Source organism: Epinephelus lanceolatus, chromosome 2, assembly GCF_041903045.1.
Source record: "Epinephelus lanceolatus isolate andai-2023 chromosome 2, ASM4190304v1, whole genome shotgun sequence".
Classification (NCBI taxonomy): domain Eukaryota; kingdom Metazoa; phylum Chordata; class Actinopteri; order Perciformes; family Serranidae; genus Epinephelus; species Epinephelus lanceolatus.
Window position 1 is genome coordinate 34,967,038 of NC_135735.1, and position 13,475 is coordinate 34,980,512.

Below are 13,475 nucleotides of genomic sequence, written 5' to 3' on the forward strand. Positions count from 1 at the left end.
CCTCTCCAAGACAGGATCCAGAACAACAACCTGATGCACACATGCTGATTTCAATTTACATCCTATCTCACGAACAGGCCAATACACAAGAGAAGCATCATGATCAGTCTTGTACAATAGAATGTAGTGAGAAGTCTTGAGGGAAAATGGTTGGCCATGAGTGGAGCAGAGTGCATCAATATGGGTATGATCTCATTACTATATATATCACATCTGGGTCTGCAGACATGAGCTGTTTTCTGCTATGCAATGACTCAAAACAGATTTCTAAAAGGCTGACACATTCATGACTGAAGATCAAACATGGACCTTACATTGTATTTTTTTAATCTAACTTTTACACAAGTGGTAATCATCAAAGTACCATCAGTACACCACCACTAGAATCTATTATTGGCAAGTGACAGGGCAGTGAAGTACTGTAAAACTTCAATTATAGCCCGGGCAATTATTTGCTTAAATCACTTAACTAAACTGGCTCATATTTGAGACAGGCTTTTATTTCCTTTTACACAAAACTGGTGAACTGCAAAGGCAGGAAACACAATGAAATTGTTTATATAAATTAGTGTGACTATTACTTGTTTGGATATTTGGTTTTGAATAACATCTGAATTAATTACGGTATTTTTTGGTGCTCATGCTTTCAGTAAAATGAACTGAATGATTGAATTGTAGAGAATTTTACCAAGCTAACAATATGTGTAGCGTGGACAAAAATTTATGGTATGGTACCTTGGGAACCAAAAGTAACCCTTCAGACATGGTACCTAGACTCTAGTGTTTCCACTGCAAACATTACTTTTAAATGTGGGTGGGGTCGTTGTCACTCATCGCCAGTGGTCGAATTGTTAATTTTTAACAGGGGGGATGCAATGTAGCTTTGATGTTTTTGCATGCACACATCATCAAATATGACAGCACAGATGTGCAAAATTAATCAAGATAAAGAAAAATGGCATCACCGATACTTGCTGCCTTTAAAAAACACAAATAATGCAGTAGTATTGCTATTGCAGTACAGACAAAAAACATTTTAGAGTATGAATAAGAGTAGTTCTGAAATAGCTCTATAGACATTAGACATTTCCTTAGCCAGTTATAATTTCTCCTTACCTGTGAAGCCTTGGGCTGATAATTGGTGCTGCTGTCAGGTCCCTGTCCTGATACCTGCCTGGTTTCTCCCTGTCCCTCTTCTATCTATTGCAATGATATAGATAATACATGTGCAAAGCAAAATTCATAAATAGAATTAAGAATAGTAGTGGTGACATAGCTGTGGAAATTAAGCTCAAAGTCACTTTTATGCTCTAGATATTTTCTCTCAGCCAGTTAAAATCTCTCCTCACCTTTGAGAACACTGCATGATCACCCTTGCTGGCCTCTGGTCCACTGTCTCCTCCCTGACCCTGCTCTTCCTATTGTGGCAATAAAGATTAAAAAATATGTGCAAAGCAATAGTGCGCACAAGTTCTTATTAAGGAGAAGTGGGTTTATTCCTAGCATGAAACTAGCTAGCAAGCGATTTAACATAGGTAACAATAACATTAGTATTCTTGTTAACTAGCTTAAAGCCCCTACAAGGAACTTTCATTTTGAGTTGATTTTGGCGACCCTGTGGACAAAAGCGGTAGTGTTCTGCCGGAATAAAGCCTACATTTCCCATGAGCTCTAGTGCGTTTTGTCGTAAAGACGCTTACCTGGCTCGCGCATGTGTTTGTTTTGGGGATGAATGAAACAACAAGACGGGAAAACTTTGCCCCCGCTCCTATTGGGGATCCCAGCTCACCTCTGCCGCGCCCCAGCTCCACCTCTCTGGCGTAAGCGTCACTGCCGCCGGGGTAAACGCAGCGGCCGGCTGGTAAGGCTGAAGGCGTGTTTGGCAAGCACTTCCATGGCTTCTTGGACTGAGTATGGAGCAGTGCCTCGCCTCTTTATTTCTTGGCACTTGCTGGACCCTGTCGACACCTGGCTGGTACCTGTCGTCGGCCCAGATGAGGTGTTCCAGCCCCGCGGCCCTTGCTCTCCTCGTCCCTGCTGGCGCGGGGTGAATCTGCGCAACCTGCGGCCTCTGTGTGTGGCTCCCTGGACAGCTAAAGCCGTGGACCCGCCGGCTCCTGCCAGGATTGGGCTGGTAAAGGCTAGATCGCTAGCGAACAAAACGTTTATCCTGAAGGATTTCCTGACTTTCCGAGGATAGGATCTGTGTGACTGAGACGTGGCTGACTGTTGGTGAGTCCAGTGCTTTCACAGAACTTTTACCCGATGATTGCTGCTATTTTAACTCCCCGCGGACGTCGGGTTGAGGAAGAGGAATAGCGACTATTTATAGTCACTAAATGTAAGCAGCTAGGTAAGATGAAGTGTGCCGTCTGAGTGCCGTAAATCACTTTGTCCTGGAAGCGACCTGGGGCGGACCCGGAGACAGTTTCCTAAAGGCAGGATATACACTATATAGAAATAGCTTATCTTCACACTGATGGTCTCATTTGCTGTTGTAGGTCACGCACAGACATCAGCAGAAACGAGAGACTTTTGCATATCCAGTTAAAAGTTCTTTGTAGCGGCTTTAACTTGATATATTGGCATCTATTAATTAGTCATCATTTAGCTAACATTATCTACATGCAACAGCATTACTCAACTTACACGGTTTGTTTGGAAGAAACTGTGCAAGGTTTTTTGCTTCTTGCTGGCTGGTTTGCTGAACATAGTTAACACAGCAGCACACCTCTCGTCTGCGCGACTGACTCTGATCACAACATGTTGCTTGGGATGCTTTTTGGTCAATTTTCTAACAAAGGGGATGGCATCCCCCCTCATTTCGACCACTGCTCATCGCTCCGTCCAGCTCTCACTTTATTTCCTCATTACCGGTGACACAAATGGGATTCTGCACCTCGTTTATCGTCCACAGAACAAGGCTGCACGCCAACATTTTCAGAACAAAATAAAACAGGCAGCAGTGAGAGTCTCTCTCCATGGGTATATCTAGAAAAAAGCAGGTTTGTACATTCAGTCCTTCTCAGACAAGCTTGGGCATTTAGTGTTGCTGGAGCCCACAGGAAGGGCGCTCTGTGCTGCTTTTTTTCCCTCCGAGTGAATATTACAATATATGCTGTTCACATAATTTGGTCTAAATTAATACATATAAAAGCTTGAAGATTCATTCATTACTACAAGTTTATGTCATATAAAAACTAAAGTAATCGTCATTTGAAAGTTGTTTGAAATTTAAGGTGGGCTGATAGATTTGCACCGTCATCTTGCGCATTGAGTAACATTACAAGCTAAAGTTCCACCTTAAAAGTCACCAGCAGTCAGCCTAGTGAATTAAATTATTTTTTTCTCCAACTACAGCTGCTGCAAGAGGCAGCAAAACATCCTTTCATTTTACAGGTACAGTCTACCAAAAAAAAAAACTCTTCACGGTACGAGCAATGGTTACATGAGCCCCAAAACCAGCCACAACTCAGCCCTGAGCAGAGTGACTGTCCGCTGTTGACAAATAAACGGACTGTAGTGTTCACAGCTCCACCTTTTAGTACCAGATCTGTGTGCTAGGTACCCCAACAGAGGGGCTGACCAAAAATGGGGACAGTACGGAACATTTCCATTGGTACCATCCACATCTCTTGACAGTGGAAACGGAAAAAAAGAGAATCGAATTGAACTGAACTGTACGGTACTGCTCGTGGAAACAGGGCTTTATATTTGTATGTGAGATCTAAGCAACTAACAAATATAACCTCCAGTGGGTAGCAAACAACCCGGTTTTATACATACAAAGAAGCTTTATAAAAATTACTACAAGGCAACCAGACCAGGCCTTTATTTGTCAAAATGTGTAGCCACACCTGGCTAGTAAAAGGGACTGGGCGTTTAATTTGGACTAGGCTTTTATTTGAAGTGTGTATCTTGTCTCATTTATTTATTGATTTATTTCCAGTAGCCCTTTACAGTGTTACTGGATCTTTCTGGTGTGGTGCGTTGTGAGAAGATTTTACTTGAAAACGACACAAAATGGAGAAATTCCTCAAGGAAGGACAGAGTCAGATTCTTCTAGAGCTTCAAGTCCCACTTTGTTTGGTGCTTTTAAAAGCCAAGAGTCTTTTTATCTTTTGGATCAGTCTTGTTTTCACCTCAGACTCCTGCATTTGTATTAAATCCTCTTCAGCTTTTTTTATTTAAATTTATATTAAGCTTGAGTTTTTTTTTTTCTTCTTAATTACAGATTGATCCCAGGGGATTTTTCCTCAGAGACAGAGATTGCTGTTTAAAAGAGGCAGACCAACAGAGAGCCTTGAAATCCTGTCACTGAAACATTCCACAGAGATTAGTCAAAGTTGTGAGGCAAGGTTGGTTGTTTTTGTGTGACTGCTGTGTGTGTCTCCTGTCTGCTGGAAACACCATGTACTCTGTGAAGTTCGGTGAAAGAACGCATTGATCTGAGTGACTATGCAGCACAGGAGGAAAGCCCAGGGAGTCGGCATCCTGCTGAGACAACCTTTAGCTTCACAGAATCAGAGCTAGGGATGCTCTTATACACTCAGAACTACATTCATCCCTGGAGTCAATGTAGATAGTAGATAGAAGTTCTCATTTGTGATGTTACAACAAACTTATCAGGGTTTTAGTTCACAGTTCACAGTTCTATCAGATAAAGTATTTTGGACAATAATATACAAGTACAAACTAATACAGTATGCTTCAAACTGTGTCCTGGTTTTGTGTCCTAAAAAGGAAAAGTCAAGCAGCATCGCGGAAAACAGGGACCAAACACAGTCTTGTGATCAAACTCACAAAGGTTTTTTAACTGATAAATGTTTTTTACATCAGGCCAGACACCAGTTTCTCTTTCTGTCAACGAAGATGCCTGTTCTCCATGGAAACAGGTTTTGCACAGTGCAGATTTCATGCTAATTTTGACAGCTGACAACACAAGATCAAATAAAGGGATCTCATAATTACGGGGGGAAAAAAACTCTCTTTCTTAGAGGAAAAAAAATCTTTCAACTTTGCAGCTGTCAGATGTTGCAAGAGTTGCGTTTTGCTATGTACTTATTTCATTCTTCCTTATTCCAAAAAGGAAATTGTCTGATATACAAAATGAAAGATAGATGAGGAAGATGCAGAAAAACTGCAAAAGTTAGATGGCTGTTAGTTGGCTTCCCGTGCAGAGCAGCTGCTATCCTGCACATACCAAACACATCCTGCATTTGTGTTGTGTTTCTGCATTTAGAATGGAAAAACGCAGGAACAAAAGATGTTAAAAACGGAGACTTCTGTGATGGCTTAGTTTGTGTGTTCAATGTCAGACATGATGATAAACCACTTCCTGAAGTTGGTTAGGAATTTGACACATTCAGCATTTTGTTGTCCTACAGCTTTCCTTCCCATCTGTAATCTGCTGGAGAAACATTAAAAGATTGCTGTGGCTGCAATTTCTGTGGAACATTTCCAGCTATTTTGCAAAGATGTTTTTGGGTCATGGGGATTTTTTTTTTTATTATTATTAATCCAAACATTGAGGAATGTGCCTTTGTTGTTTGGGAGCACTGATTTGATCGGTCATGTGTTAAAATAGGCCAGTTAAATTATTTAAACACGGCTGAAGTAAAATGAGTTCATGAGTGTAGTGAAAGCAGTATGTGTATGGCAGTCATATAGCTCACTTACTCGTACTATAGCTAAGTTATAAAGTAAGGACACAACAAAGACAACACAGAGCTCAGAAGGCACTTTGTGACTGTAACTGGTGAGACTGGCAATGATGAACCACTATCTCTATCTGTAAATTGACCCTATAACTGTTGATTCCAGAGGAACACATCAGATCCTTCGTCCTCCATCTGCTTTATTCTACACTGTCTCTAATATTAACTAATTACTTCCATTCGCAATCCTATCTTCCACTTCACCATAGCAGAGACAACAGCTGAGGTTGGCGGTTGCGAGCACATTTGGTCATGCCGTTGGAGCAGTCAGCCTTTGAAGTACCCACCTGCTTTCCATTAATTTCATTTTCATTCAAGAAGAGTCATCAGGCACCTGCACTCTGTTCTTGGCTCAGTATCAGATACCACGAGACAGAGACGATAAAAATGCCTTCAATCATTGGGTAATTTAAATATTTTTTCCTTCTTAGCACCAAAATCAAAACAAACCTTGTGATCATCCTTTTAAAAAGACACTAAGAGAAGGATTATTTGATCCACCCTCAGTGCACTGCTGCAAAGTGTCATTTCTTTTCATTTTCTTGGAGCATATTTGTAAAGTCGTAACCTACTGAGACCTGAGCTTTTGTTTGGTATGCATTTTTAATTTCTCCTAGCTATTTCGGATAAGTAGGACCTGATAATCATAAAAAACCAAGCGCCGTCTTTGAACAGTGAGTTGTGTTTTTGAAAAGATGATGTCCTCATATTGGGGCACTAGGTTTATTTTTAATAGTCACGAGTGTGTAATAAAATATAAAACTGTCTCTTCAATGCTTGAAAATAGTTGTGCTAAAATAAAATTACAAACAGTGCAACTTTTGTTTCATGTTTTGTAACTCGGTGGGTTAGGGGTCACTGTTCAAGTCTGAAACTGTTCAAAACTGCTCAACTCAATGCTTGAACATGACTGTGCCAAAACAAAATTGCAAATAATGCAACATATCTAAAAGCCTTGGGAATTGTTAATTTTGAAACTCTTTATGAATTTCCCCTGTGCCACAGTTCAAGCTAGGAATGCCTTTTTTTGGTCTGTGGGAACAGTCTGTCACACCTACTGTAACTGGCCTGTGTGAGATGCTGCAATAATACAGCAACAAAGTCCCAATGTCCTTTACTGAAATGATACAAGTACTGTCTAACAGGGTCTTAGCTTGTTACTATTGCTAAAATTGGTCAAATTTGTATGCCATAGCAGTATTTATTATGCATGATTAAACAAGTTTCAAACATAAAATTTGATTTGTATTTTGTTCACTTTTGTGTCGGGATTGGCTGGAAACGTATTTGGCAGTGATGGCCGCCATCTTGTTTTATATGGGTTAGGCCCCGATCACACAGAAAGCATTTTGCAGGTTGCAAATCGCGAGGCGCGCCCACTGACTTTGCACTTCGCATTGTTGAAGGCCATTTCCAGACGTATTTCAGGACGACTCGGGGGCAGGTTGACAACCTGCTGTCTATCACTGGGCCGTATAGCTCTGACTATCCAACCACTACCACCAGTTTCTCCTCCAGTGTTTACCAACTGTAAACTTGTTGTCATGACCACCACAGAAGCCCCACCTCTCAAACCATCTGATTGGAAAATGGGAAAAAAGATGATGAAAAAAGAGATGCCGTGGGGCGCATTTCCACTCAGAGTTGAAGATTTTTCAACTCGAGGAGTCCAGAGCGCTCCAGCAAAAACGTTAGGTGCATAGAGCGCAGAAATGCGAGGCGTTTAGCAACGTAAAAACTGTGAGCAAAATGCTTCATTCTCATTAAAAACAATTAGAAAAAGGTGCCTCCAGCTGCTACCACTGGATGGCACATGAAAGTGTCCACAAACAAGGAAAACAGAACTAAGTTAGGCAGAATGAAGTGTAAGGTGCAGAAATCCCAGAACGTAATGTCATTATAAGTGGACACAGGGTCGCAGGAAGGTAAAATGTCAACACCAACAGGCCTCTGTTACGTGGTCCCAAATGCATGCTGTGAATATGTGTAATGGTTTAAGTTCAATATTTCAAGCCACAGTAAAAGCTAATAGGCCTGCAGCTAAGACAATTAGGATCTTATTAGGCAACACTGCTTGCCTCATAGTGCATATTACAACAACATATATAATTGCATGTGCCAAGCTGAACCCCCTGGTGTTTTATATGGTCTTCTCATGTTTAAGACAATTAAATTGGGCATTTAACTCCCTCCCTACGTATTAATGTTAAGAGTAGACTCCAAGAGTGTGTTGATTGTTCCCAGTGGGATCATTTTGGACACAACAGCGCTGATTACGTCATTTAGATTCTTCTGGTAATCAATTGCATCACCAAGGAGGAGTAAATGTGGGAGCAACAACACATGAAGGTGAGGAATTTGTTTTGTACACAACATTAATTCCTAAAAAAATAAACAGAAATTTATATGATAATGTCTTTATAGGCAACATATTTGCTTGAGGAAAGACATATCACCTACCACATGTGTAAATAAGGCATCAGGTTCACAGAACCTTTAAAGTACAGTGTGCCGAGGGGGGTGAGATTATTCAGACACTGGATGCTACTGACCTGAAAGAGTGGAAATCAGGGGGTAAGGATGGAGAAGGAAAGACACAGAGATAATTGCCTAACAGGTACATTGCTTTGACAATGGCTGCCCTCCCCACAGTGTTGTGATGTTTGGGCGGGGGAAGATTTGTGATTGATGTAAAATTCTGACTGAGTCTAGCCAAGGGAAGCAGGAGCTGTGGAGAATGTCTGTGCTTGTTTGGTGCTGATGAGTGTGTTAGAGTGTACCAGGCTGATGAGAACAACATGCAGCTGAGCGAAGCAGAGATGTGCATTCACACACACACACACACACACACACACACATATATAGCTGGCTCATGCATCCATACACAGATATTACAGTATGCATTTGAAGTTCCCAAAGCCTTACCATTCCTCTCATGTTCCCTTCACAAATAAGCCAGATTTGATGAGATATGAGCCCTACACTTCCCTCTTTACCATACAAATGTCCAGGCGGACCTTTAGATGGTGGTGTTCACTCCTCACACATTGTGACAGAACTCGGGGGGATATTAATCTGCTCATCTGATCTGTCTGTTTAAGTGCGAGTTCACGACCTGTAACCCTCGCCTCAGTCGCAAACTTCAGAGGCAGGGGCTAATTTGAGCTCGGATCCCTATGATGGTGGCCTTTTGCACACACAGCTCAACCTCGAGGGGAAGGACACGGAGGCAACACACAATCTAAATCAGAGATTATAATGCAAACAGCCCTGTGGGGCTCACTAATGACTAAGGTGAGCCTGAGATGCAGCTTCAACTCTGCTTTGGAATATCAATTAAGTCTCTCAGGGACATGGAGATGGAAGGAAGTGACTGGCATAGTAAGCGCCTGCCGCTTGTCTGTGGGCACCTCTAGCACACACTATGCACCACGATGACTGCTGGGAGACATCGAGCAAAAAGGAAAAGAGGGAAAACAAAGTCAAGATGGGTAAGGAGGTGTGGGCAGGGGCAAGTGACGCAAGAGGGAGAATTCAATTGTCATGTATTTCACAAAGAAAGAGGAGCCTGTAAATTTGTTAGAGCAGCCTATTCAATTAGCTCCAGATATCCACAGCTGGTCCCCAGAGAGTCGTCTCCACAGATGTGTTGTGTGCTGTTGTCTCCACATCCCAGAGAACAACCCTTCCTCTGTTCTCTCTCTTTCTCTCAACTCTCTCCTCCCCTCTTTGTTACATTCTCTAGACAACACAACAAGGTCCTGGCAATCAGATGCTGGCTGAGCCAGGATATGGAGCATAGAGACAGACAACAGGCTGAATCTGAAATCATCTCACACCTCCGCTTGATATTGTTCAAGGAGAAAGAGTCATCAAAGGCACTCCTCTGTACAGACACAAAGGCAGGCACACTCAAACACACCCACATTCAGAATAATGGACAAAAATAATGGAAAAGCCTGCGTTCAGTGGGATTGTGAAGGTGTGGAGTGATTTATCTCTTAGAGGGCAGGGTAATGTTATCATGGCATTAGCGTGACGCAATACATTTGCTGAAAGAAGATTAACCACTGGAAAATCTCAGTGGTTTTCTAAACAATGAGTGCTTGATGTCAGACAGGGGTAGATGAACCAAAGCATTTCATTTCTAGTCTGCCTCCAAATGTTCCTGTCACATTTTATCAGCTGTAACTAGCTAGCCAACAAAGCCAATGTTAGCTCCATGGTGAAAACATCATCTCCATGGTTACTTTTGAATATTTCTAGATGATTTCCTTTGAATGTAACCTTGTTTTGACTTTACACATTACAAGCAAAAGGGCCTTTTAGGGACTCACCATTGTGTTTGACAAGCATAGCGCTATCTGAGGTAATGTTAATTTGGGTTGCTAGAGTGTTAAACCATGGATGTATAAAAAGTACTGGATACAGTGTTGGAGGACGTGCTCCGTTCATTCCACTGAAAGTTGCTCAGTGGCACATGAAGCCAAAACAACTTCATTATCATATGAAATTACCAGGATCCACTGCATCGTTGGGCCCATTGAGCCAGTACATTAGAGACTCCCAGTGTCCGAGTGGCTAACTTCCGCTTTTGCCCTCTGCTAACTTGAATGGGGATAAAATGATTTAATCGTCCAGCTCTTTTGGACTTTCAGAACGTAATAAGACTGAGTGAATAAAATCCCAAAATGAATAATTTCACAGGAGTTGTGATGCTGAAAAAACAAAACAAAAACAACAACAACAACGATCCACTAATTTACAGATGTTCATAATGTAAGGTGACGGGAAAAAAAAATCTTATTTGGATAAAAGACATCATGTGACAGATCTGGACATTGTTAATTCCACATTTAGCCAATATATATAAAATTAGCTTCAAAGCCCGGCACTGTTCGTGGGGGCCCGGTGTAAAACGTCTCCAAATCCAAAGATTAGGACAGAGCTGCTAATATTAGCCTAAACTCTAATATCATCCAGTATCAGCTTCCACATAGTGGGAAAATACTACACAATACCCATTCCTTGGGTTATTGTGGACTTGGTGCAACCTTTATATGCCAAATTTTAATAATATGCATGGACTTATGTCCACACTAATGAAATAAATTGCCAAAACAAGTGCAATAAACTACAAAAATTGGATTTTTTTTGATGACGCTTATTCCAGCGTAGGAAGTGCTGTGAATACCTATGGTCTGGATGTTAATGTTTTTGTTGTGTGCGCTTTTTACTGGATTTCTACAAACTCATTAGTGCAAGGAAACAGTGCTCTGGGACATGATGAATGCATGATATGTTAGTGTAACTCCTCCGGCTTTATATGCAAAATTAATTATTGCTTTATCTTATTTGGTTGCAATTCTACCGGCATTTAAAAATAGATACGCAAATGGGGCGGGTGTTAAAGAGCTACAGGAGCAGTGTGTAGGATTTAGCGGCATCTAGCGGCGAGGACTGCAACCAGCTGAAACTTCTCCTGGTTAGAATTCCTACAGTGTTCATTGTTCAGCAGGTTTTTACCGGGAGCCAAATTATCTGCAGATGTCTCTTCCTCTCTGAAACAAACTCACCAGGTTACTAAAACACGTAAAACACTGAATAAAGCAGTTTCATGTTACAATGTAGTGTTTCTCTGATGCTGTTTGGGTTGTCGCAGCCAGCCCAGCACCTGCTAATGAAACCTTTATTCTCTGGTAACGTAGGATCCAGACATTCAGGAGGTTTATACTGATAGCTGTATTATCCACAGAGGCACCTCTCTAAAACAAATGCACCCAGTGATTTAAACCAGTGTAAACACTGAATAAAGCAGTTTCACATTAAAAAACTGGGGTTTTCAAACGCTTACATTGCGAAGGGGCAGCTAACCATGGTGGCTGATGCAAAAATGTGAAAACACAAAAACGTAATTGGGCTTATTTAGAGCCATTTTTTGGTTTGTCTGTGCTGCGCAACTGTAGAAACATGGCAGTGCAACATGGTGGACAAGGACCTGCTCCCTATACAGATCTAAACCGTTTATTCTGCGGAAACAAACACACAACCATTCTTATTTCCAGGTCATTAAACACGAGAGGAACATATTCCTAATCTTTTATTCAATTTTTGCCAAAATATTACCCGAAATCCTACATACTGGACCTTTAATTTATATGTTGATAATGTTTAGGGTTCTGTATAATGGTTGTGCTGGTCATGCTAACAGTATGTATTACTATATACAACACCCTGTGTACTGTGTGAATGTATGTATAGAGGCACTCACTATAAGTTAAATCGTTATATTGTGCTATATCAAATAATAAGGAGCAGGAAAATGTGTCTTCATTGAAGAACATCACAGATGATTCCCTTCTGCCTAAGCACATTTTTACTGGAGTTTAGTTTTTCCTACATCTGTAAAGTCTCTCCCCCTCCCTTCTCTCTGTGCCTCTCTCTCCCCCTCCCTCCTCACCTAGACAGAGTGATTGATCTGATACGCCATTGAGTCAGATTACATTATGCAGTTCTCACTGATAAGAGAATAGCGAAACAACTATTTTCTTTCCCCTTATCTCCTCCGAGAGGCTGTGTTTCTAAAAGGAGAACTAGCCTCTCTGGCCAGATATCATTATTCATTTTGATCCGAGGCCTTCAGTACTGATTACATTTTATAGGCTCTGAAATTTCACACCAATGGTCAGCAGCAAGACTATTGGTCTTGTTTTTTCTGAGAGCAAAAATACAAAACATCAGATGAAATGAAGTTAAACAAGGAGAGAATCTGCTCAGAAATGTGAAGCATCTTAATCATTTCGGTCAGGTGTTGAATGTGGAGCTTCTTCCTGAAATTCCACCTTTAAAACCTTGTCTTGTGCAGGGGTTAGGATGGTAAGTGTGGGAATTTAATCTCATCACACCCTCTCACCCTTTAGAACCTAGATTCTTATCCCAGAGGGATTGAAGGCATCTAATGTTTATTATTCAGAATGATTATGGCAAAAAAATAAACTTCGCCACAATACAAGCCACAGCTGGGATTATTTATTGTGTTGTGTGATCTTGACTATGAAGGCTCACGCACACCTTCAATTTTTTGAAGACAGGTGCGTAGGAGGAAATGTCCATAGGCAAGAGAAGAATCTCGTCTCTTGCCTACTGTGTGCAGCGAAATAACTACATAATATGAAAATCTAATTTCACATTGATTTAAGAGCCAAAATAAGAACATGTGGAATCAATCTTAAACTAATAGATGCTGTATAGTCCCAGCAGGATGACAGAATATCTCGGTTACATATACCGCAGTCAGAGGCCAATGCTTAAATGTGTTTTTTTTAAACCTTTATTTATCCTGGGAGGGCTGTGCTGAGAACATGTGCTCTGTTGCAATAACGCCCTGCTTCCCAGTCACATGCAGCCATACCTCAAAGCTACTCCAAACACTCTCTTCTACTGTTGGCCCCTGTACAGCTTCACTGAAGGTTCTGGTGCCTTGCTCTAGAGTACTATAGTTGAAGTAGGAGTGTGTAATAAATATTTCACAAACACATGCTGCCTTGGCCCAGTGGAATGGCAGAGTATTTCTGCAATGTATGCTGCTATGCGGGGTCAATGCCAAAGTGCTTCAGAGAAAAGAGAGAGGGTGAGAGTGCTGTGCAAACCCACTGCAGAGGCCAAGCCAAAAAACAACTGGAATATTTGCTCTGGGCTGCCTGATTTAGTGTTCTGGCATTTTGGATTTAGATGGGCAGGTTAAAACACTTCCCAGGC